The sequence below is a fragment of the Carcharodon carcharias genome, chromosome 8 (genome assembly GCF_017639515.1).
Source record: "Carcharodon carcharias isolate sCarCar2 chromosome 8, sCarCar2.pri, whole genome shotgun sequence".
Lineage (NCBI taxonomy): Eukaryota > Metazoa > Chordata > Chondrichthyes > Lamniformes > Lamnidae > Carcharodon > Carcharodon carcharias.
The window spans coordinates 147,166,981-147,193,611 of NC_054474.1; positions in this window are offsets into that span (position 1 = coordinate 147,166,981).

Below are 26,631 nucleotides of genomic sequence, written 5' to 3' on the forward strand. Positions count from 1 at the left end.
CACAAACTGACTCTCACTGGGGTACGGGTCCCACACACATTGACTCTCACTGTGTTACGGGTCCCGCAAACACGGACTCTCACTGGGTTACGAGTTCTACGCACACTGACTCTCACTGGGGTATGGGTTCCACACACACTGACTCTCACTGGGGTACAGGTCCCACACACTCTGACTCTCGCTGGGGTATGGGTCCCAGACACAATGACTCTTACTGGGGTATGGGTCCAAGACAAACTGACTCTCACTGGGGTACAGGTCCCACACACTCTGACTCTCGCTGGGATATGGGTCCCACACATGCTGACTGTCACTGGGGTACAGTTCCACACACATTGACTCTCACTGAGTACAGTTCCACACACACTGACTCTCACTGGGATACGGGTCCCACACACACTGACACACACTGTGCTATGGGTTCCACACACACTGACTCTCACTGGGGTACAGGTCCCACACACTCTGACTCTCACAGGGGTATGGGTCCCAGACACAATGACACTCACTGGGGTATGGGTTCCAGACACACTGACTTTCACTGGGATACAGTTTCCACACACACTGACTCTCACTGGGATACGGGTCCCACACAGACTGACTCTCACTGGGGTACGGGTCCCACACACACTGACTCTCACTGGGGTACAGGTCCCACACAAACTGACTCTCACTGGGGTATAGTTCCACACACAAACCGACTCTCACTGGGGTACAGTTCCACACAAACTGACTCTCATTGGGTTACAGATTCCACACACACTGACTCTCACTGGGGTACGGGTCCCACACACACCGACTCTCACTGGGGTATGGGTCCAACACACACTGACTCTCACTGGGGTATGGGTCCCAGACACAATGACTCTTACTGGGGTATGGGACCCAGACACACTGACTTTCACTGGGATACAGTTTCCACACACACTGACTCTCACTGGGCTACAGGTCCCACACACTCTGATTCTCGCTGGGATACGGGTCCCACACATACTGACTGTCACTGGGGCTCATTTCCACACACATTGACTCTCACTGAGTACAGTTCCACACAAACTGACTCTCACTGGGGTACGGGTCCCACACACATTGACTCTCACTGTGGTACGGGTCCCGCAAACACTGACTCTCACTGGGTTACGAGTTCTACGCACACTGACTCTCACTGGGGTACGGGTTCCACACACACTGACTCTCACTGGGGTACAGGTCCCACACACTCTGACTCTCGCTGGGATACGGGTCCCACACATGCTGACTGTCACTGGGGTACAGTTCCACACACATTGACTCTCATCTGAGTACAGTTCCACACACACTGACTCTCACTGGGATACGGGTCCCACACACACTGACACACACTGTGCTATGGGTTCCACACACACTGACTCTCACTGGGGTACAGGTCCCACACACTCTGACTCTCACAGGGGTATGGGTCCCAGACACAATGACTCTCACTGGGGTATGGGTTCCAGACGCACTGACTTTCACTGGGATACAGTTTCCACAAACACTGACTCTCACTGGGATACGGGTCCCACACAGACTGACTCTCACTAGGGTACGGGTCCCACACACTCTGACTCTCACTGGGATACGGGTCCCACACAAACTGACTCTCACTGGGGTATAGTTCCACACACAAACCGACTCTCACTGGGGTACAGTTCCACACAAACTGACTCTCATTGGGTTACAGATTCCACACACACTGACTCGCACTGGGGTACGGGTCCCACACACACTGACTCTCACTGGGGTATGGGTACCACACACACACTGACTCTCACTGGGGTATGGGTCCCAGACACAATGACTCTTACTGGGGTATGGGACCCAGGCACACTGACTTTCACTGGGATACAGTTTCCACACACACTGACTCTCACTGGGGTACAGGTCCCACACACTCTGATTCTCGCTGGGATACGGGTCCCACACATACTGACTGTCACTGGGCTACATTTCCACACACATTGACTCTCACTGAGTACAGTTCCACACAAACTGACTATCACTGGGGTACGGGTCCCACATACATTGACTCTCACTGTGGTACGGGTCCCGCAAACACTGACTCTCACTGGGTTACGAGTTCTACGCACACTGACTCTCACTGGGGTACGGGTTCCACACAAACTGACTCTCATTGGGGTACAGATTCCACACACACTGACTCTCACTGGGGTATGGGTCCCACACACACTGACTCTCACTGGGGTATGGGTCCCAGACACACTGACTCTCACTGGGGTATAGTTCCACACACAAACCGACTCTCACTGGGGTACAGTTCCACACAAACTGACTCTCATTGGGGTACAGATTCCACACACACTGACTCTCACTGGGGTATGGCTCCCAGACACAATGACTCTTACTGGGGTATGGGTCCAAGACATACTGACTCTCACTGGGGTACAGGTCCCACACAATCTGACTCTCGCTGGGATACGGGTCCCACACATACTGACTGTCACTGGGGTACAGTTCCACACACATTGACTCTCACTGAGAACAGTTCCACACACACTGACTCTCACTGGGATACGGGTCCCACACACACTGACACACACTGTGCTATGGGTTCCACACACACTGACTGTCACTGGGGTACAGGTCCCACACACTCTGACTCTCACAGGGGTATGGGTCCCAGACACAATGACTCTCACTGGGGTATGGGTTCCAGACACACTGACTTTCACTGGGATACAGTTTCCACACACACTGACTCTCACTGGGATACGGGTCCCACACAGACTGACTCTAACTGGGGTACGGGTCCCACACACACTGACTCTCACTGGGGTACAGGTCCCACACCCACTGACTCTCACTGGGGTATGGGTCCCACACACTGACTCTCACTGGGGTATGGGTCCCAGACACAATGACTCTTACTGAGGTATGGATCCCAGACACACTGACTTTCACTGGGATACAGCTTCCACACACTCTGACTCTCACTGGGGTACGGGTCCCACACAAACTGACTCTCACTGGGGTATAGTTCCACACACAAACCGACTCTCACTGGGGTACAGTTCCACACAAACTGACTCTCATTGGGTTACAGATTCCACACACACTGACTCTCACTGGGGTACGGGTCCCACACACACTGACTCTCACTGGGGTATGGGTCCCACACACACTGACTCTCACTGGCGTATGGGTCCCAGACACAATGACTCTTACTGGGATATGGGACCCAGGCACACTGACTTTCACTGGGATACAGTTTCCACACACACTGACTCTCACTGGGGTACGGGTCCCACACAAACTGACTCTCACTGGGGTATAGTTCCACACACATACCGACTCTCACTGGGGTACAGTTCCACACAAACTGACTCTCATTGGGGTACAGATTCCACACGCACTGACTCTCATTGGGGTACGGGTCCCACACACACTGACTCTCACTGGGGTACGGGTCCCACACACACTGACTCTCACTGGGGTACGGGTCCCACACACACAGACTCTCACTGGGGTACGGGTCCAACATACTGACTCTCACTGGGGTATGGTTCCCACACACTGACACTCACTGGGTTACGTGTCCCACACACTGACTCTCACTTGTGTAGGTGTCCCTCACACTGACTCTCACTGGGGTACAGGTCCCACACACTCTGAATCTCGCTGGGATACGGGTCCCACACATACTGACTGTCACTGGGGTACGGGTCCCACACAAACTGACTCTCTCTGGGGTATGGGTCCACAAACACTGACTCTCATTGGGATACATTTTCAACACACACTGACTCTCACAGGGATACTGGTCCCATACACACTGACTCTCACTGGGGTACGGGTCCCACACACACTGACTCTCAATGGGACACGGGTCCCATCACACTGACAGTCACTGGGGTATAGGTCCCACTCGTACTGACTGTCACTGCGGTACAGTTCCACACACACTGACTCTCACTGGGATACGGGTCCCACACATACTGACTGTCACTGGGGTACATTTCCACACACATTGACTCTCACTGAGTACAGTTCCACACACACTGACTCTCACTGGTGTACAGGACCAACACACTGACTCTCACTGGGGTATGGCTCCTAGACACACTGACACTCACTGGGGTACGGGTCTCACACACATTGACTCTCACTGTGGTACGGGTCCCGCAAACAATGACTCTCACTGGGTTACGAGTTCTACGCGCACTGACTCTCACTGGGGTATAGTTCCACACACACTGACTCTCACTGGGGTATGGGTCCCACACACACTGACTCTCACTGGGGTATGGGATCCAGACACAATGACTCTCACTGGGGTATGGGTCCCAGACACACTGACTTTCACTTTGATACAGTTTCCACACACACTGACTCTCACTGGGGTACAGGTCCCACACACTCTGACTCTCACTGGGATACGGGTCCCACACAAACTGCCTCTCACTGGGGTATAGTTCCACACACAAACCGACTCTCACTGGGGTACAGTCCCACACACACTGACTCTCACTGGGGTATCGCTCCTAGACACACTGACTCTCACTGGGGTACGGGTCCCACACACATTGACTCTCACTGCGGTACGGGTCCCGCAAACACTGATTCTCACTGGGTTACGAGTTCTACGCACACTGACTCTCACTGGGGTACGGGTTCCACACACACTGACCCTCACTGGGGTACAGGTCCCACACCCACTGACTCTCACTGGGGTATGGGTCCCACACACTGACTCTCACTGGGGTATGGGTCCCAGACACAATGACTCTTACTGAGGTATGGGTCCCAGACACACTGACTTTCACTGGGATACAGTTTCCACACACTCTGACTCTCACTGGGATACGGGTCCCACACAAACTGACTCTCACTGGGGTATAGTTCCACACACAAACGGACTCTCACTGGGGTACAGTTCCACACAAACTGACTCTCATTGGGTTACAGATTCCACACACACTGACTCTCACTGGGGTACGGGTCCCACACACACCGACTCTCACTGGGGTATGGGTCCCACACACACTGACTCTCACTGGGGTATGGGTCCCAGACACAATGACTCTTACTGGGGAATGGGACCCAGACAAACTGACTTTCACTGGGATACAGTTTCCACATACACTGACTCTCACTGGGGTACAGGTCCCACACACTCTGATTCTCGCTGGGATACGGGTCCCACACATACTGACTGTCACTGGGCTACATTTCCACACACATTGACTCTCACTGAGTACAGTTCCACACAAACTGACTCTCACTAGGGTACGGGTACCACACACATTGACTCTCACTGTGGTACGGGTCCCGCAAACACTGACTCTCACTGGGTTACGAGTTCTACGCACACTGACTCTCACTGGGGTACGGGTTCCACACACACTGACTCTCACTGGGGTACAGGTCCCACACAATCTGACTCTCGCTGGGATACGGGTCCCCCACATACTGACTGTCACTGGGGTACAGTTCCACACACATTGACTCTCACTGAGTACAGTTCCACACACACTGACTCTCACTGGGATACGGGGCCCACACACACTGACTCACACTGTGGTATGGGTTCCACACCCACTGACTCTCACTGGGGTAGAGGTCCCACACACTCTGACTCTCGCTGGGATACGGGTCCCACACATACTGACTGTCACTGGGGTACAGTTCCACACACATTGACTCTCACTGAGTACAGTTCCACACACACTGACTCTCACTGGGATACGGGTCCCACACACACTGACTCACACTGTGCTATGGGTTCCACACACACTGACTCTCACTGGGGTACAGGTCGCACACACTCTGATTCTCGCTGGGATACGGGTCCCACACATACTGACTGTCACTGGGGTACATTTCCACACACATTGACTCTCACTGAGTACAGTTCCACACAAACTGATTCTCACTGGGGTACGGGTCCCACACACATTGACTCTCACTGTGGTACGGGTCCCGCAAACACTGACTCTCACTGGGTTACGAGTTCTACGCACTCTGACTCTCACTGGGGTACGGGTTCCACACACACTGACTCTCACTGGGGTACAGGTCCCACACACTCTGACTCTCGCTGGGGTATGGGTCCCAGACACAATGACTCTTACTGGGGAATGGGTCCAAGACAAACTGACTCTCACTGGGGTACAGGTCCCACACACTCTGACTCTCGCTGGGATACGGGTCCCACACATACTGACTGTCACTGGGGTACAGTTCCACACACATTGACTCTCACTGAGTACAGTTCCACACACACTGACTCTCACTGGGATACGGGTCCCACACACACTGACTCACACTGTGCTATGGGTTCCACACACACTGACTCTCACTGGGGTACAGGTACCCCACACTCTGATTCTCGCTGGGATACGGGTCCCACACATACTGACAGTCCCTGGGGTACATTTCCACACACATTGACTCTCACTGAGTACAGTTCCACACAAACTGACTCTCACTGGGGTACGGGTCCCACACACATTGACTCTAACTGGGGTACGGGTCCCACACACACTGACTCTCACTGGGGTACAGGTCCCACACCCACTGACTCTCACTGGGGTATGGGTCCCACACACTGACTCTCACTGGGGTATGGGTCCCAGACACAATGACTCTTACTGAGGTATGGATCCCAGACACACTGACTTTCACTGGGATACAGCTTCCACACACTCTGACTCTCACTGGGGTACGGGTCCCACACACACTGACTCTCACTGGGGTATAGTTCCACACACAAACCGACTCTCACTGGGGTACAGTTCCACACAAACTGACTCTCATTGGGTTACAGATTCCACCCACACTGACTCTCACTGGGGTACGGGTCCCACACACACTGACTCTCACTGGGGTATGGGTCCCACACACACTGACTCTCACTGGCGTATGGGTCCCAGACACAATGACTCTTACTGGGATATGGGACCCAGGCACACTGACTTTCACTGGGATACAGTTTCCACACACACTGACTCTCACTGGGGTACGGGTCCCACACAAACTGACTCTCACTGGGGTATAGTTCCACACACATACCGACTCTCACTGGGGTACAGTTCCACACAAACTGACTCTCATTGGGGTACAGATTCCACACGGACTGACTCTCATTGGGGTACGGGTCCCACACACACTGACTCTCACTGGGGTACGGGTCCCACACACACTGACTCTCACTGGGGTACGGGTCCCACACACACAGACTCTCACTGGGGTACGGGTCCAACATACTGACTCTCACTGGGGTATGGTTCCCACACACTGACACTCACTGGGTTACGTGTCCCACACACTGACTCTCACTTGTGTAGGTGTCCCTCACACTGACTCTCACTGGGGTACAGGTCCCACACACTCTGAATCTCGCTGGGATACGGGTCCCACACATACTGACTGTCACTGGGGTACGGGTCCCACACAAACTGACTCTCTCTGGGGTATGGGTCCACAAACACTGACTCTCATTGGGATACATTTTCAACACACACTGACTCTCACAGGGATACTGGTCCCATACACACTGACTCTCACTGGGGTACGGGTCCCACACACACTGACTCTCAATGGGACACGGGTCCCATCACACTGACAGTCACTGGGGTATAGGTCCCACTCGTACTGACTGTCACTGCGGTACAGTTCCACACACACTGACTCTCACTGGGATACGGGTCCCACACATACTGACTGTCACTGGGGTACATTTCCACACACATTGACTCTCACTGAGTACAGTTCCACACGCACTGACTCTCACTGGTGTACAGGACCAACACACTGACTCTCACTGGGGTATGGCTCCTAGACACACTGACACTCACTGGGGTACGGGTCTCACACACATTGACTCTCACTGTGGTACGGGTCCCGCAAACAATGACTCTCACTGGGTTACGAGTTCTACGCGCACTGACTCTCACTGGGGTATAGTTCCACACACACTGACTCTCACTGGGGTATGGGTCCCACACACACTGACTCTCACTGGGGTATGGGATCCAGACACAATGACTCTCACTGGGGTATGGGTCCCAGACACACTGACTTTCACTTTGATACAGTTTCCACACACACTGACTCTCACTGGGGTACAGGTCCCACACACTCTGACTCTCACTGGGATACGGGTCCCACACAAACTGCCTCTCACTGGGGTATAGTTCCACACACAAACCGACTCTCACTGGGGTACAGTCCCACACACACTGACTCTCACTGGGGTATCGCTCCTAGACACACTGACTCTCACTGGGGTACGGGTCCCACACACATTGACTCTCACTGCGGTACGGGTCCCGCAAACACTGATTCTCACTGGGTTACGAGTTCTACGCACACTGACTCTCACTGGGGTACGGGTTCCACACACACTGACCCTCACTGGGGTACAGGTCCCACACCCACTGACTCTCACTGGGGTATGGGTCCCACACACTGACTCTCACTGGGGTATGGGTCCCAGACACAATGACTCTTACTGAGGTATGGGTCCCAGACACACTGACTTTCACTGGGATACAGTTTCCACACACTCTGACTCTCACTGGGATACGGGTCCCACACAAACTGACTCTCACTGGGGTATAGTTCCACACACAAACCGACTCTCACTGGGGTACAGTTCCACACAAACTGACTCTCATTGGGTTACAGATTCCACACACACTGACTCTCACTGGGGTACGGGTCCCACACACACCGACTCTCACTGGGGTATGGGTCCCACACACACTGACTCTCACTGGGGTATGGGTCCCAGACACAATGACTCTTACTGGGGAATGGGACCCAGACAAACTGACTTTCACTGGGATACAGTTTCCACATACACTGACTCTCACTGGGGTACAGGTCCCACACACTCTGATTCTCGCTGGGATACGGGTCCCACACATACTGACTGTCACTGGGCTACATTTCCACACCCATTGACTCTCACTGAGTACAGTTCCACACAAACTGACTCTCACTAGGGTACGGGTCCCACACACATTGACTCTCACTGTGGTACGGGTCCCGCAAACACTGACTCTCACTGGGTTACGAGTTCTACGCACACTGAATCTCACTGGGGTACGGGTTCCACACACACTGACTCTCACTGGGGTACAGGTCCCACACAATCTGACTCTCGCTGGGATACGGGTCCCCCACATACTGACTGTCACTGGGGTACAGTTCCACACACATTGACTCTCACTGAGTACAGTTCCACACACACTGACTCTCACTGGGATACGGGGCCCACACACACTGACTCACACTGTGGTATGGGTTCCACACCCACTGACTCTCACTGGGGTAGAGGTCCCACACACTCTGACTCTCGCTGGGATACGGGTCCCACACATACTGACTGTCACTGGGGTACAGTTCCACACACATTGACTCTCACTGAGTACAGTTCCACACACACTGACTCTCACTGGGATACGGGTCCCACACACACTGACTCACACTGTGCTATGGGTTCCACACACACTGACTCTCACTGGGGTACAGGTCGCACACACTCTGATTCTCGCTGGGATACGGGTCCCACACATACTGACTGTCACTGGGGTACATTTCCACATACATTGACTCTCACTGAGTACAGTTCCACACAAACTGATTCTCACTGGGGTACGGGTCCCACACACATTGACTCTCACTGTGGTACGGGTCCCGCAAACACTGACTCTCACTGGGTTACGAGTTCTACGCACTCTGACTCTCACTGGGGTACGGGTTCCACACACACTGACTCTCACTGGGGTACAGGTCCCACACACTCTGACTCTCGCTGGGGTATGGGTCCCAGACACAATGACTCTTACTGGGGTATGGGTCCAAGACAAACTGACTCTCACTGGGGTACAGGTCCCACACACTCTGACTCTCGCTGGGATACGGGTCCCACACATACTGACTGTCACTGGGGTACAGTTCCACACACATTGACTCTCACTGAGTACAGTTCCACATACACTGACTCTCACTGGGATACGGGTCCCACACACACTGACTCACACTGTGCTATGGGTTCCACACACACTGACTCTCACTGGGGTACAGGTACCCCACACTCTGATTCTCGCTGGGATACGGGTCCCACACATACTGACAGTCCTGGGGTACATTTCCACACACATTGACTCTCACTGAGTACAGTTCCACACAAACTGACTCTCACTGGGGTACGGGTCCCACACACATTGACTCTCACTGTGGTACGGGTCCCGCAAACACTGACTCTCACTGGGTTACGAGTTCTACGCACACTGACTCTCGCTGGTATACGGGTCCCACACATACTGACTGTCACAGGGGTACAGTTCCACACACATTGACTTTCACTGAGTTCAGTTCCACACACACTGACTCTCACTGGGATACGGGTCCCACACACACTGACTCACACTGTGGTATGGGTTCCACACACACTGACTCTCACTGGGGTACAGGTCCCACACAAACTGAATCTCACTGAGGTATGGGTCCCACACACACAGACTCTCACTGGGGTAAGGGTCCCACACACACAGACTCTTACTGGGGTACGGGTCCAACACACTGACTCTCACTGGGGTATGGGTCCCACACACTGACTCTCACTGGGGTACGTGTCCAACACACTGACTCTCACTGGGGTACGTGTCCCACACACTGACTATCACTGTGTTTCGGGTCCCACACACACTGATTCTCACTGGGGTACGGGTCCCACACACTCTGACTCTCACTGGGGTACAGGTCCCACACACACTGACTCTCACTGGGGTACGGGTCCCATACACACTAACTCTCACTGGGGTATCGCTCCTAGACACACTGACTCTCACTGGGGTACGGGTCCCACACACATTGACTCTCACTGCGGTACGGGTCCCGCAAACACTGATTCTCACTGGGTTACGAGTTCTACGCACACTGACTCTCACTGGGGTACGGGTTCCACACACACTGACCCTCACTGGGGTACAGGTCCCACACACTCTGACTCTCGCTGGGGTATGGGTCCCAGACACAATGACTCTTACTGGGGTATGGGTCCAAGACAAACTGACTCTCACTGGGGTACAGGTCCCACACACTCTGACTCTCGCTGGGATACGGGTCCCACACATACTGACTGTCACTGGGGTACAGTTCCACACACATTGACTCTCACTGAGAACAGTTCCACACACACTGACTCTCACTGGGATACGGGTCCCACACACACTGACACACACTGTGCTATGGGTTCCACACACACTGACTGTCACTGGGGTACAGGTCCCACACACTCTGACTCTCACAGGGGTATGGGTCCCAGACACAATGACTCTCACTGGGGTATGGGTTCCAGACACACTGACTTTCACTGGGATACAGTTTCCACACACACTGACTCTAACTGGGGTACGGGTCCCACACACACTGACTCTCACTGGGGTACAGGTCCCACACCCACTGACTCTCACTGGGGTATGGGTCCCACACACTGACTCTCACTGGGGTATGGGTCCGAGACACAATGACTCTTACTGAGGTATGGATCCCAGACACACTGACTTTCACTGGGATACAGCTTCCACACACTCTGACTCTCACTGGGGTACGGGTCCCACACAAACTGACTCTCACTGGGGTATAGTTCCACACACAAACCGACTCTCACTGGGGTACAGTTCCACACAAACTGACTCTCATTGGGTTACAGATTCCACACACACTGACTCTCACTGGGGTACGGGTCCCACACACACTGACTCTCACTGGGGTATGGGTCCCACACACACTGACTCTCACTGGCGTATGGGTCCCAGACACAATGACTCTTACTGGGATATGGGACCCAGGCACACTGACTTTCACTGGGATACAGTTTCCACACACACTGACTCTCACTGGGGTACGGGTCCCACACAAACTGACTCTCACTGGGGTATAGTTCCACACACATACCGACTCTCACTGGGGTACAGTTCCACACAAACTGACTCTCATTGGGGTACAGATTCCACACGCACTGACTCTCATTGGGGTACGGGTCCCACACACACTGACTCTCACTGGGGTACGGGTCCCACACACACTGACTCTCACTGGGGTACGGGTCCCACACACACAGACTCTCACTGGGGTACGGGTCCAACATACTGACTCTCACTGGGGTATGGTTCCCACACACTGACACTCACTGGGTTACGTGTCCCACACACTGACTCTCACTGGTGTAGGTGTCCCTCACACTGACTCTCACTGGGGTACAGGTCCCACACACTCTGAATCTCGCTGGGATACGGGTCCCACACATACTGACTGTCACTGGGGTACGGGTCCCACACAAACTGACTCTCTCTGGGGTATGGGTCCACAAACACTGACTCTCATTGGGATACATTTTCAACACACACTGACTCTCACAGGGATACTGGTCCCATACACACTGACTCTCACTGGGGTACGGGTCCCACACACACTGACTCTCAATGGGACACGGGTCCCATCACACTGACAGTCACTGGGGTATAGGTCCCACTCGTACTGACTGTCACTGCGGTACAGTTCCACACACACTGACTCTCACTGGGATACGGGTCCCACACATACTGACTGTCACTGGGGTACATTTCCACACACATTGACTCTCACTGAGTACAGTTCCACACACACTGACTCTCACTGGTGTACAGGACCAACACACTGACTCTCACTGGGGTATGGCTCCAGGACACACTGACACTCACTGGGGTACGGGTCTCACACACATTGACTCTCACTGTGGTACGGGTCCCGCAAACACTGACTCTCACTGGGTTACGAGTTCTACGCGCACTGACTCTCACTGGGGTATAGTTCCACACACACTGACTCTCACTGGGGTATGGGTCCCACACACACTGACTCTCACTGGGGTATGGGATCCAGACACAATGACTCTCACTGGGGTATGGGTCCCAGACACACTGACTTTCACTTTGATACAGTTTCCACACACACTGACTCTCACTGGGGTACAGGTCCCACACACTCTGACTCTCACTGGGATACGGGTCCCACACAAACTGCCTCTCACTGGGTATAGTTCCACACACAAACCGACTCTCACTGGGGTACAGTCCCACACACACTGACTCTCACTGGGGTATCGCTCCTAGACACACTGACTCTCACTGGGGTACTGGTCCCACACACATTGACTCTCACTGCGGTACGGGTCCCGCAAACACTGATTCTCACTGGGTTACGAGTTCTACGCACACTGACTCTCACTGGGGTACGGGTTCCACACACACTGACCCTCACTGGGGTACAGGTCCCACACCCACTGACTCTCACTGGGGTATGGGTCCCACACACTGACTCTCACTGGGGTATGGGTCCCAGACACAATGACTCTTACTGAGGTATGGGTCCCAGACACACTGACTTTCACTGGGATACAGTTTCCACACACTCTGACTCTCACTGGGATACGGGTCCCACACAAACTGACTCTCACTGGGGTATAGTTCCACACACAAACCGAATCTCACTGGGGTACAGTTCCACACAAACTGACTCTCATTGGGTTACAGATTCCACACACACTGACTCTCACTGGGGTACGGGTCCCACACACACCGACTCTCACTGGGGTATGGGTCCCACACACACTGACTCTCACTGGGGTATGGGTCCCAGACACAATGACTCTTACTGGGGAATGGGACCCAGACAAACTGACTTTCACTGGGATACAGTTTCCACACACACTGACTCTCACTGGGGTACAGGTCCCACACACTCTGATTCTCGCTGGGATACGGGTCCCACACATATTGACTGTCACTGGGCTACATTTCCACACACATTGACTCTCACTGAGTACAGTTCCACACAAACTGACTCTCACTAGGGTACGGGTCCCACACACATTGACTCTCACTGTGGTATGGGTCCCGCAAACACTGACTCTCACTGGGTTACGAGTTCTACGCACACTGACTCTCACTGGGGTACGGGTTCCACACACACTGACTCTCACTGGGGTACAGGTCCCACACAATCTGACTCTCGCTGGGATACGGGTCCCCCACATACTGACTGTCACTGGGGTACAGTTCCACACACATTGGCTCTCACTGAGTACAGTTCCACACACACTGACTCTCACTGGGATACGGGGCCCACACACACTGACTCACACTGTGGTATGGGTTCCACACCCACTGACTCTCACTGGGGTAGAGGTCCCACACACTCTGACTCTCGCTGGGATACGGGTCCCACACATACTGACTGTCACTGGGGTACAGTTCCACACACATTGACTCTCACTGAGTACAGTTCCACACACACTGACTCTCACTGGGATACGGGTCCCACACACACTGACTCACACTGTGCTATGGGTTCCACACACACTGACTCTCACTGGGGTACAGGTCGCACACACTCTGATTCTCGCTGGGATACGGGTCCCACACATACTGACTGTCACTGGGGTACATTTCCACACACATTGACTCTCACTGAGTACAGTTCCACACAAACTGATTCTCACTGGGGTACGGGTCCCACACACATTGACTCTCACTGTGGTACGGGTCCCGCAAACACTGACTCTCACTGGGTTACGAGTTCTACGCACTCTGACTCTCACTGGGGTACGGGTTCCACACACACTGACTCTCACTGGGGTACAGGTCCCACACACACTGACTCTCGCTGGGGTATGGGTCCCAGACACAATGACTCTTACTGGGGTATGGGTCCAAGACAAACTGACTCTCACTGGGGTACAGGTCCCACACATACTGACTGTCACTGGGGTACAGTTCCACACACATTGACTCTCACTGAGTACAGTTCCACACACACTGACTCTCACTGGGATACGGGTCCCACACACACTGACTCACATTGTGCTATGGGTTCCACACACACTGACTCTCACTGGGGTACAGGTACCCCACACTCTGATTCTCGCTGGGATACGGGTCCCACACATACTGACTGTCCCTGGGGTACATTTCCACACACATTGACTCTCACTGAGTACAGTTCCACACAAACTGACTCTCACTGGGGTACGGGTCCCACACACATTGACTCTCACTGTGGTACGGGTCCCGCAAACACTGACTCTCACTGGGTTACGAGTTCTACGCACACTGACTCTCGCTGGTATACGGGTCCCACACATACTGACTGTCACTGGGGTACAGTTCCACACACATTGACTTTCACTGAGTTCAGTTCCACACACACTGACTCTCACTGGGATACGGGTCCCACACACACTGACTCACACTGTGGTATGGGTTCCACACACACTGACTCTCACTGGGGTACAGGTCCCACACAAACTGAATCTCACTGAGGTATGGGTCCCACACACACAGACTCTCACTGGGGTAAGGGTCCCACACACACAGACTCTCACTGGGGTACGGGTCCAACACACTGACTCTCACTGGGGTATGGGTCCCACACACTGACTCTCACTGGGGTACGTGTCCAACACACTGACTCTCACTGGGGTACGTGTCCCACACACTGACTATCACTGTGTTTCGGGTCCCACACACACTGATTCTCACTGGGGTACGGGTCCCACACACTCTGACTCTCACTGGGGTACAGGTCCCACACACACTGACTCTCACTGGGGTACGGGTCCCATACACACTAACTCTCACTGGGGTATCGCTCCTAGACACACTGACTCTCACTGGGGTACGGGTCCCACACACATTGACTCTCACTGCGGTACGGGTCCCGCAAACACTGATTCTCACTGGGTTACGAGTTCTACGCACACTGACTCTCACTGGGGTACGGGTTCCACACACACTGACCCTCACTGGGGTACAGGTCCCACACACTCTGACTCTCGCTGGGGTATGGGTCCCAGACACAATGACTCTTACTGGGGTATGGGTCCAAGACAAACTGACTCTCACTGGGGTACAGGTCCCACACACTCTGACTCTCGCTGGGATACGGGTCCCACACATGCTGACTGTCACTGGGGTACAGTTCCACACACATTGACTCTCACTGAGTACAGTTCCACACACACTGACTCTCACTGGGATACGGGTCCCACACACACTGACACACACTGTGCTATGGGTTCCACACACACTGACTCTCACTGGGGTACAGGTCCCACACACTCTGACTCTCACAGGGGTATGGGTCCCAGACACAATGACTCTCACTGGGGTATGGGTTCCAGACACACTGACTTTCACTGGGATACAGTTTCCACACACACTGACTCTCACGGGGATACGGGTCCCACACAGACTGATTCTCACTGGGGTACGGGTCCCACACACACTGACTCTCACTGGGGTACAGGTCCCACACCCACTTACTCTCACTGGGGTATGGGTCCCACACACTGACTCTCACTGGGGTATGGGTCCCAGACACAATGACTCTTACTGAGGTATGGGTCCCAGACACACTGACTTTCACTGGGATACAGTTTCCACACACTCTGACTCTCACTGGGATACGGGTCCCACACAAACTGACTCTCACTGGGGTATAGTTCCACACACAAACCGACTCTCACTGGGGTACAGTTCCACACAAACTGACTCTCATTGGGTTACAGATTCCACACACACTGACTCTCACTGGGGTACGGGTCCCACACACACTGACTCTCACTGGGGTATGGGTCCCACACACACTGACTCTCACTGGGGTATGGGTCCCAGACACAATGACTCTTACTGGGGTATGGGACCCAGACACACTGACTTTCACTGGGATACAGTTTCCACACACACTGACTCTCACTGGGGTACAGGTCCCACACACTCTGATTCTCGCTGGGATACGGGTCCCACACATACTGACTGTCACTGGGCTACATTTCCACACACATTGACTCTCACTGAGTACAGTTCCACACAAACTGACTCTCACTAGGGTACGGGTCCCACACACATTGACTCTCACTGTGGTACGGGTCCCGCAAACACTGACTCTCACTGGGTTACGAGTTCTACGCACACTGACTCTCACTGGGGTACGGGTTCCACACACACTGACTCTCACTGGGGTACAGGTCCCACACACTCTGACTCTCGCTGGGATACGGGTCCCCCACATACTGACTGTCACTGGGGTACAGTTCCACACACATTGACTCTCACTGAGTACAGTTCCACACACACTGACTCTCACTGGGATACGGGTCCCACACACACTGACTCACACTGTGCTATGGGTTCCACACACACTGACTCTCACTGGGGTACAGGTCGCACACACTCTGATTCTCGCTGGGATACGGGTCCCACACATACTGACTGTCACTGGGGTACATTTCCACACACATTGACTCTCACTGAGTACAGTTCCACACAAACTGATTCTCACTGGGGTACGGGTCCCACACACATTGACTCTCACTGTGGTACTGGTCCCGCAAACACTGACTCTCACTGGGTTACGAGTTCCACGCACTCTGACTCTCACTGGGGTACGGGTTCCACACACACTGACTCTCACTGGGGTACAGGTCCCACACACTCTGACTCTCGCTGGGGTATGGGTCCCAGACACAATGACTCTTACTGGGGTATGGGTCCAAGACAAACTGACTCTCACTGGGGTATAGGTCCCACACACTCTGACTCTCGCTGGGATACGGGTCCCACACATACTGACTGTCACTGGGGTACAGTTCCACACACATTGACTCTCACTGAGTACAGTTCCACACACACTGACTCTCACTGGGATACGGGTCCCACACACACTGACTCACACTGTGCTATGGGTTCCACACACACTGACTCTCACTGGGGTACAGGTACCCCACACTCTGATTCTCGCTGGGATACGGGTCCCACACATACTGACTGTCCCTGGGGTACATTTCCACACACATTGACTCTCACTGAGTACAGTTCCACACAAACTGACTCTCACTGGGGTACAGGTCCCACACACATTGACTCTCACTGTGGTACGGGTCCCGCAAACACTGACTCTCACTGGGTTACGAGTTCTACGCACACTGACTCTCGCTGGTATACGGGTCCCACACATACTGACTGTCACTGGGGTACAGTTCCACACACATTGACTTTCACTGTGTTCAGTTCCACACACACTGACTCTCACTGGGATACGGGTCCCACACACACTGACTCACACTGTGGTATGGGTTCCACACACACTGACTCTCACTGGGGTACAGGTCCCACACAAACTGAATCTCACTGAGGTATGGGTCCCACACACACAGACTCTCACTGGGGTAAGGGTCCCACACACACAGACTCTCACTGGGGTACGGGTCCAACACACTGACTCTCACTGGGGTATGGGTCCCACACACTGACTCTCACTGGGGTACGTGTCCAACACACTGACTCTCACTGGGGTACGTGTCCCACACACTGAGTCTCACTGTGTTTCGGGTCCCACACACACTGATTCTCACTGGGGTACGGGTCCCACACACTCTGACTCTCACTGGGGTACAGGTCCCACACACACTGACTCTCACTGGGGTACGGGTCCCATACACACTAACTCTCACTGGGGTATCGCTCCAAGACACACTGACTCTCACTGGGGTACGGGTCCCACACACATTGACTCTCCATGCGGTACGGGTCCCGCAAACACTGATTCTCACTGGGTTACGAGTTCTACGCACACTGACTCTCACTGGGGTACGGGTTCCACACACACTGACCCTCACTGGGGTACAGGTCCCACACACTCTGACTCTCGCTGGGGTATGGGTCCCAGACACAATGACTCTTACTGGGGTATGGGTCCAAGACAAACTGACTCTCACTGGGGTACAGGTCCCACACACTCTGACTCTCGCTGGGATACGGGTCCCACACATGCTGACTGTCACTGGGGTACAGTTCCACACACATTGACTCTCACTGAGTACAGTTCCACACACACTGACTCTCACTGGGATACGGGTCCCACACACACTGACACACACTGTGCTATGGGTTCCACACACACTGACTCTCACTGGGGTACAGGTCCCACACACTCTGACTCTCACAGGGGTATGGGTCCCAGACACAATGACTCTCACTGGGGTATGGGTTCCAGACACACTGACTTTCACTGGGATACAGTTTCCACACACACTGACTCTCACGGGGATAGGGGTCCCACACAGACTGATTCTCACTGGGGTACGGGTCCCACACACACTGACTCTCACTGGGGTACAGGTCCCACACCCACTGACTCTCACTGGGGTATGGGTCCCACACACTGACTCTCACTGGGGTATGGGTCGCAGACACAATGACTCTTACTGAGGTATGGGTCCCAGACACACTGACTTTCACTGGGATACAGTTTCCACACACACTGACTCTCACTGGGGTACTGGTCCCACACACACTGACTCTCACTGGGTTACGAGTTCTACGCACACTGACTCTCACTGGGGTATGGGTTCCACACACACTGACTCTCACTGGGGTACAGGTCCCACACACTCTGACTCTCGCTGGGATACGGGTCCCACACATACTGACTGTCACTGGGGTACAGTTCCACACACATTGACTCTCACTGAGTACAGTTCCACACACACTGACTCTCACTGGGATACGGGTCCCACACACACTGACTCACACTGTGGCATGGGTTCCACACACACTGACTCTCACTGGGGTACAGGTCCCACACACTCTGACTCTCGCTGGGATACGGGTCCCACACATGCTGACTGTCACTGGGGTACAGTTCCACACACATTGACTCTGACTGAGTACAGTTCCACACACACTGACTCTCACTGGGATACGGGTCCCACACACACTGACACACACTGTGCTATGGGTTCCACACACACTGACTCTCACTGGGGTACAGGTCCCACACACTCTGACTCTCACAGGGGTATGGGTCCCAGACACAATGACTCTCACTGGGGTATGGGTTCCAGACACACTGACTTTCACTGGGATACAGTTTCCACACACACTGACTCTCACTGGGATACGGGTCCCACACAGACTGACTCTCACTGGGGTACGGGTCACACACACAATGGCACTCACTGGGGTATGTGTCCCACAAACTGACTCTCACTGGGGTACGGGTCCCACACACATTGACTCTCACTGTGGTACGGGTCCCGCAAACACTGACTCTCACTGGGTTACGAGTTCTACGCACACTGACGCTCGCTGGGGTATAGTTCCACACACACTGAGTCTCACTGGGGAACAGTTCCACACAAACTGACTCTCATTCGGGTACAGATTCCACACACACTGACTCTCACTGAGGTACGGGTCCCACACACACTGACTCTCACTGGGGTACAGGTCCCACACACTCTGACTCTCGCTGGGGTATGGGTCCCAGACACAATGACTCTTACTGGGGTATGGGTCCAAGACAAACTGACTCTCACTGGGGTATAGGTCCCACACACTCTGACTCTCGCTGGGATACGGGTCCCACACATACTGACTGTCACTGGGGTACAGTTCCACACACATTGACTCTCACTGAGTACAGTTCCACACAAACTGATTCTCACTGGGGTACGGGTCCCACACACATTGACTCTCACTGTGGTACGGGTCCCGCAAACACTGACTCTCACTGGGTTACGAGTTCTACGCACTCTGACTCTCACTGGGGTACGGGTTCCACACACACTGACTCTCACTGGGGTACAGGTCCCACACACTCTGACTCTCGCTGGGGTATGGGTCCCAGACACAATGACTCTTACTGGGGTATGGGTCCAAGACAAACTGACTCTCACTGGGGTACAGGTCCCACACATACTGACTGTCACTGGGGTACAGTTCCACACACATTGACTCTCACTGAGTACAGTTCCACACACACTGACTCTCACTGGGATACGGGTCCCACACACACTGACTCACATTGTGCTATGGGTTCCACACACACTGACTCTCACTGGGGTACAGGTACCCCACACTCTGATTCTCGCTGGGATACGGGTCCCACACATACTGACTGTCCCTGGGGTACATTTCCACACACATTGACTCTCACTGAGTACAGTTCCACACAAACTGACTCTCACTGGGGTACGGGTCCCACACACATTGACTCTCACTGTGGTACGGGTCCCGCAAACACTGACTCTCACTGGGTTACGTGTTCTACGCACACTGACTCTCGCTGGTATACGGGTCCCACACATACTGACTGTCACTGGGGTACAGTTCCACACACATTGACTTTCACTGAGTTCAGTTCCACACACACTGACTCTCACTGGGATACGGGTCCCACACACACTGACTCACACTGTGGTATGGGTTCCACACACACTGACTCTCACTGGGGTACAGGTCCCACACAAACTGAATCTCACTGAGGTATGGGTCCCACACACACAGACTCTCACTGGGGTAAGGGTCCCACACACACAGACTCTCACTGGGGTACGGGTCCAACACACTGACTCTCACTGGGGTATGGGTCCCACACACTGACTCTCACTGGGGTACGTGTCCAACACACTGACTCTCACTGGGGTACGTGTCCCACACACTGACTATCACTGTGTTTCGGGTCCCACACACACTGATTCTCACTGGGGTACGGGTCCCACACACTCTGACTCTCACTGGGGTACAGGTCCCACACACACTGACTCTCACTGGGGTACGGGTCCCATACACACTAACTCTCACTGGGGTATCGCTCCTAGACACACTGACTCTCACTGGGGTACGGGTCCCACACACATTGACTCTCACTGCGGTACGGGTCCCGCAAACACTGATTCTCACTGGGTTACGAGTTCTACGCACACTGACTCTCACTGGGGTACGGGTTCCACACACACTGACCCTCACTGGGGTACAGGTCCCACACACTCTGACTCTCGCTGGGGTATGGGTCCCAGACACAATGACTCTTACTGGGGTATGGGTCCAAGACAAACTGACTCTCACTGGGGTACAGGTCCCACACACTCTGACTCTCGCTGGGATACGGGTCCCACACATGCTGACTGTCACTGGGGTACAGTTCCACACACATTGACTCTCACTGAGTACAGTTCCACACACACTGACTCTCACTGGGATACGGGTCCCACACACACTGACACACACTGTGCTATGGGTTCCACACACACTGACTCTCACTGGGGTACAGGTCCCACACACTCTGACTCTCACAGGGGTATGGGTCCCAGACACAATGACTCTCACTGGGGTATGGGTTCCAGACACACTGACTTTCACTGGGATACAGTTTCCACACACACTGACTCTCACGGGGATACGGGTCCCACACAGACTGATTCTCACTGGGGTACGGGTCCCACACACACTGACTCTCACTGGGGTACAGGTCCCACACCCACTTACTCTCACTGGGGTATGGGTCCCACACACTGACTCTCACTGGGGTATGGGTCCCAGACACAATGACTCTTACTGAGGTATGGGTCCCAGACACACTGACTTTCACTGGGATACAGTTTCCACACACTCTGACTCTCACTGGGATACGGGTCCCACACAAACTGACTCTCACTGGGGTATAGTTCCACACACAAACCGACTCTCACTGGGGTACAGTTCCACACAAACTGACTCTCATTGGGTTACAGATTCCACACACACTGACTCTCACTGGGGTACGGGTCCCACACACACTGACTCTCACTGGGGTATGGGTCCCACACACACTGACTCTCACTGGGGTATGGGTCCCAGACACAATGACTCTTAATGGGGTATGGGACCCAGACACACTGACTTTCACTGGGATACAGTTTCCACACACACTGACTCTCACTGGGGTACAGGTCCCACACACTCTGATTCTCGCTGGGATACGGGTCCCACACATACTGACTGTCACTGGGCTACATTTCCACACACATTGACTCTCACTGAGTACAGTTCCACACAAACTGACTCTCACTAGGGTACGGGTCCCACACACATTGACTCTCACTGTGGTACGGGTCCCGCAAACACTGACTCTCACTGGGTTACGAGTTCTACGCACACTGACTCTCACTGGGGTACGGGTTCCACACACACTGACTCTCACTGGGGTACAGGTCCCACACACTCTGACTCTCGCTGGGATACGGGTCCCCCACATACTGACTGTCACTGGGGTACAGTTCCACACACATTGACTCTCACTGAGTACAGTTCCACACACACTGACTCTCACTGGGATACGGGTCCCACACACACTGACTCACACTGTGCTATGGGTTCCACACACACTGACTCTCACTGGGGTACAGGTCGCACACACTCTGATTCTCGCTGGGATACGGGTCCCACACATACTGACTGTCACTGGGGTACATTTCCACACACATTGACTCTCACTGAGTACAGTTCCACACAAACTGATTCTCACTGGGGTACGGGTCCCACACACATTGACTCTCACTGTGGTACTGGTCCCGCAAACACTGACTCTCACTGGGTTACGAGTTCCACGCACTCTGACTCTCACTGGGGTACGGGTTCCACACACACTGACTCTCACTGGGGTACAGGTCCCACACACTCTGACTCTCGCTGGGGTATGGGTCCCAGACACAATGACTCTTACTGGGGTATGGGTCCAAGACAAACTGACTCTCACTGGGGTATAGGTCCCACACACTCTGACTCTCGCTGGGATACGGGTCCCACACATACTGACTGTCACTGGGGTACAGTTCCACACACATTGACTCTCACTGAGTACAGTTCCACACACACTGACTCTCACTGGGATACGGGTCCCACACACACTGACTCACACTGTGCTATGGGTTCCACACACACTGACTCTCACTGGGGTACAGGTACCCCACACTCTGATTCTCGCTGGGATACGGGTCCCACACATACTGACTGTCCCTGGGGTACATTTCCACACACATTGACTCTCACTGAGTACAGTTCCACACAAACTGACTCTCACTGGGGTACAGGTCCCACACACATTGACTCTCACTGTGGTACGGGTCCCGCAAACACTGACTCTCACTGGGTTACGAGTTCTACGCACACTGACTCTCGCTGGTATACGGGTCCCACACATACTGACTGTCACTGGGGTACAGTTCCACACACATTGACTTTCACTGAGTTCAGTTCCACACACACTGACTCTCACTGGGATACGGGTCCCACACACACTGACTCACACTGTGGTATGGGTTCCACACACACTGACTCTCACTGGGGTACAGGTCCCACACAAACTGAATCTCACTGAGGTATGGGTCCCACACACACAGACTCTCACTGGGGTAAGGGTCCCACACACACAGACTCTCACTGGGGTACGGGTCCAACACACTGACTCTCACTGGGGTATGGGTCCCACACACTGACTCTCACTGGGGTACGTGTCCAACACACTGACTCTCACTGGGGTACGTGTCCCACACACTGAGTCTCACTGTGTTTCGGGTCCCACACACACTGATTCTCACTGGGGTACGGGTCCCACACACTCTGACTCTCACTGGGGTACAGGTCCCACACACACTGACTCTCACTGGGGTACGGGTCCCATACACACTAACTCTCACTGGGGTATCGCTCCAAGACACACTGACTCTCACTGGGGTACGGGTCCCACACACATTGACTCTCCATGCGGTACGGGTCCCGCAAACACTGATTCTCACTGGGTTACGAGTTCTACGCACACTGACTCTCACTGGGGTACGGGTTCCACACACACTGACCCTCACTGGGGTACAGGTCCCACACACTCTGACTCTCGCTGGTGTATGGGTCCCAGACACAATGACTCTTACTGGGGTATGGGTCCAAGACAAACTGACTCTCACTGGGGTACAGGTCCCACACACACTGACTCTCGCTGGGATACGGGTCCCACACATGCTGACTGTCACTGGGGTACAGTTCCACACACATTGACTCTCACTGAGTACAGTTCCACACACACTGACTCTCACTGGGATACGGGTCCCACACACACTGACACACACTGTGCTATGGGTTCCACACACACTGACTCTCACTGGGGTACAGGTCCCACACACTCTGACTCTCACAGGGGTATGGGTCCCAGACACAATGACTCTCACTGGGGTATGGGTTCCAGACACACTGACTTTCACTGGGATACAGTTTCCACACACACTGACTCTCACGGGGATAGGGGTCCCACACAGACTGATTCTCACTGGGGTACGGGTCCCACACACACTGACTCTCACTGGGGTACAGGTCCCACACCCACTGACTCTCACTGGGGTATGGGTCCCACACACTGACTCTCACTGGGGTATGGGTCGCAGACACAATGACTCTTACTGAGGTATGGGTCCCAGACACACTGACTTTCACTGGGATACAGTTTCCACACACACTGACTCTCACTGGGGTACTGGTCCCACACACACTGACTCTCACTGGGTTACGAGTTCTACGCACACTGACTCTCACTGGGGTATGGGTTCCACACACACTGACTCTCACTGGGGTACAGGTCCCACACACTCTGACTCTCGCTGGGATACGGGTCCCACACATACTGACTGTCACTGGGGTACAGTTCCACACACATTGACTCTCACTGAGTACAGTTCCACACACACTGACTCTCACTGGGATACGGGTCCCACACACATTGACTCTCACTGTGGTACTGGTCCCGCAAACACTGACTCTCACTGGGTTACGAGTTCCACGCACTCTGACTCTCACTGGGGTACGGGTTCCACACACACTGACTCTCACTGGGGTACAGGTCCCACACATTGACTCTGACTGAGTACAGTTCCACACACACTGACTCTCACTGGGATACGGGTCCCACACACACTGACACACACTGTGCTATGGGTTCCACACACACTGACTCTCACTGGGGTACAGGTCCCACACACTCTGACTCTCACAGGGGTATGGGTCCCAGACACAATGACTCTCACTGGGGTATGGGTTCCAGACACACTGACTTTCACTGGGATACAGTTTCCACACACACTGACTCTCACTGGGATACGGGTCCCACACAGACTGACTCTCACTGGGGTACGGGTCACACACACAATGGCACTCACTGGGGTATGTGTCCCACAAACTGACTCTCACTGGGGTACGGGTCCCACACACATTGACTCTCACTGTGGTACGGGTCCCGCAAACACTGACTCTCACTGGGTTACGAGTTCTACGCACACTGACGCTCGCTGGGGTATAGTTCCACACACACTGAGTCTCACTGGGGAACAGTTCCACACAAACTGACTCTCATTCGGGTACAGATTCCACACACACTGACTCTCACTGAGGTACGGGTCCCACACACACTGACTCTCACTGGGGTACAGGTCCCACACACTCTGACTCTCGCTGGGGTATGGGTCCCAGACACAATGACTCTTACTGGGGTATGGGTCCAAGACAAACTGACTCTCACTGGGGTATAGGTCCCACACACTCTGACTCTCGCTGGGATATGGGTCCCACACATACTGACTGTCACTGGGGTACAGTTCCACACACATTGACTCTCACTGAGTACAGTTCCACACACACTGACTCTCACTGGGATACGGGTCCCACACACACTGACTCACACTGTGCTATGGGTTCCACACACACTGACTCTCACTGGGGTACAGGTACCCCACACTCT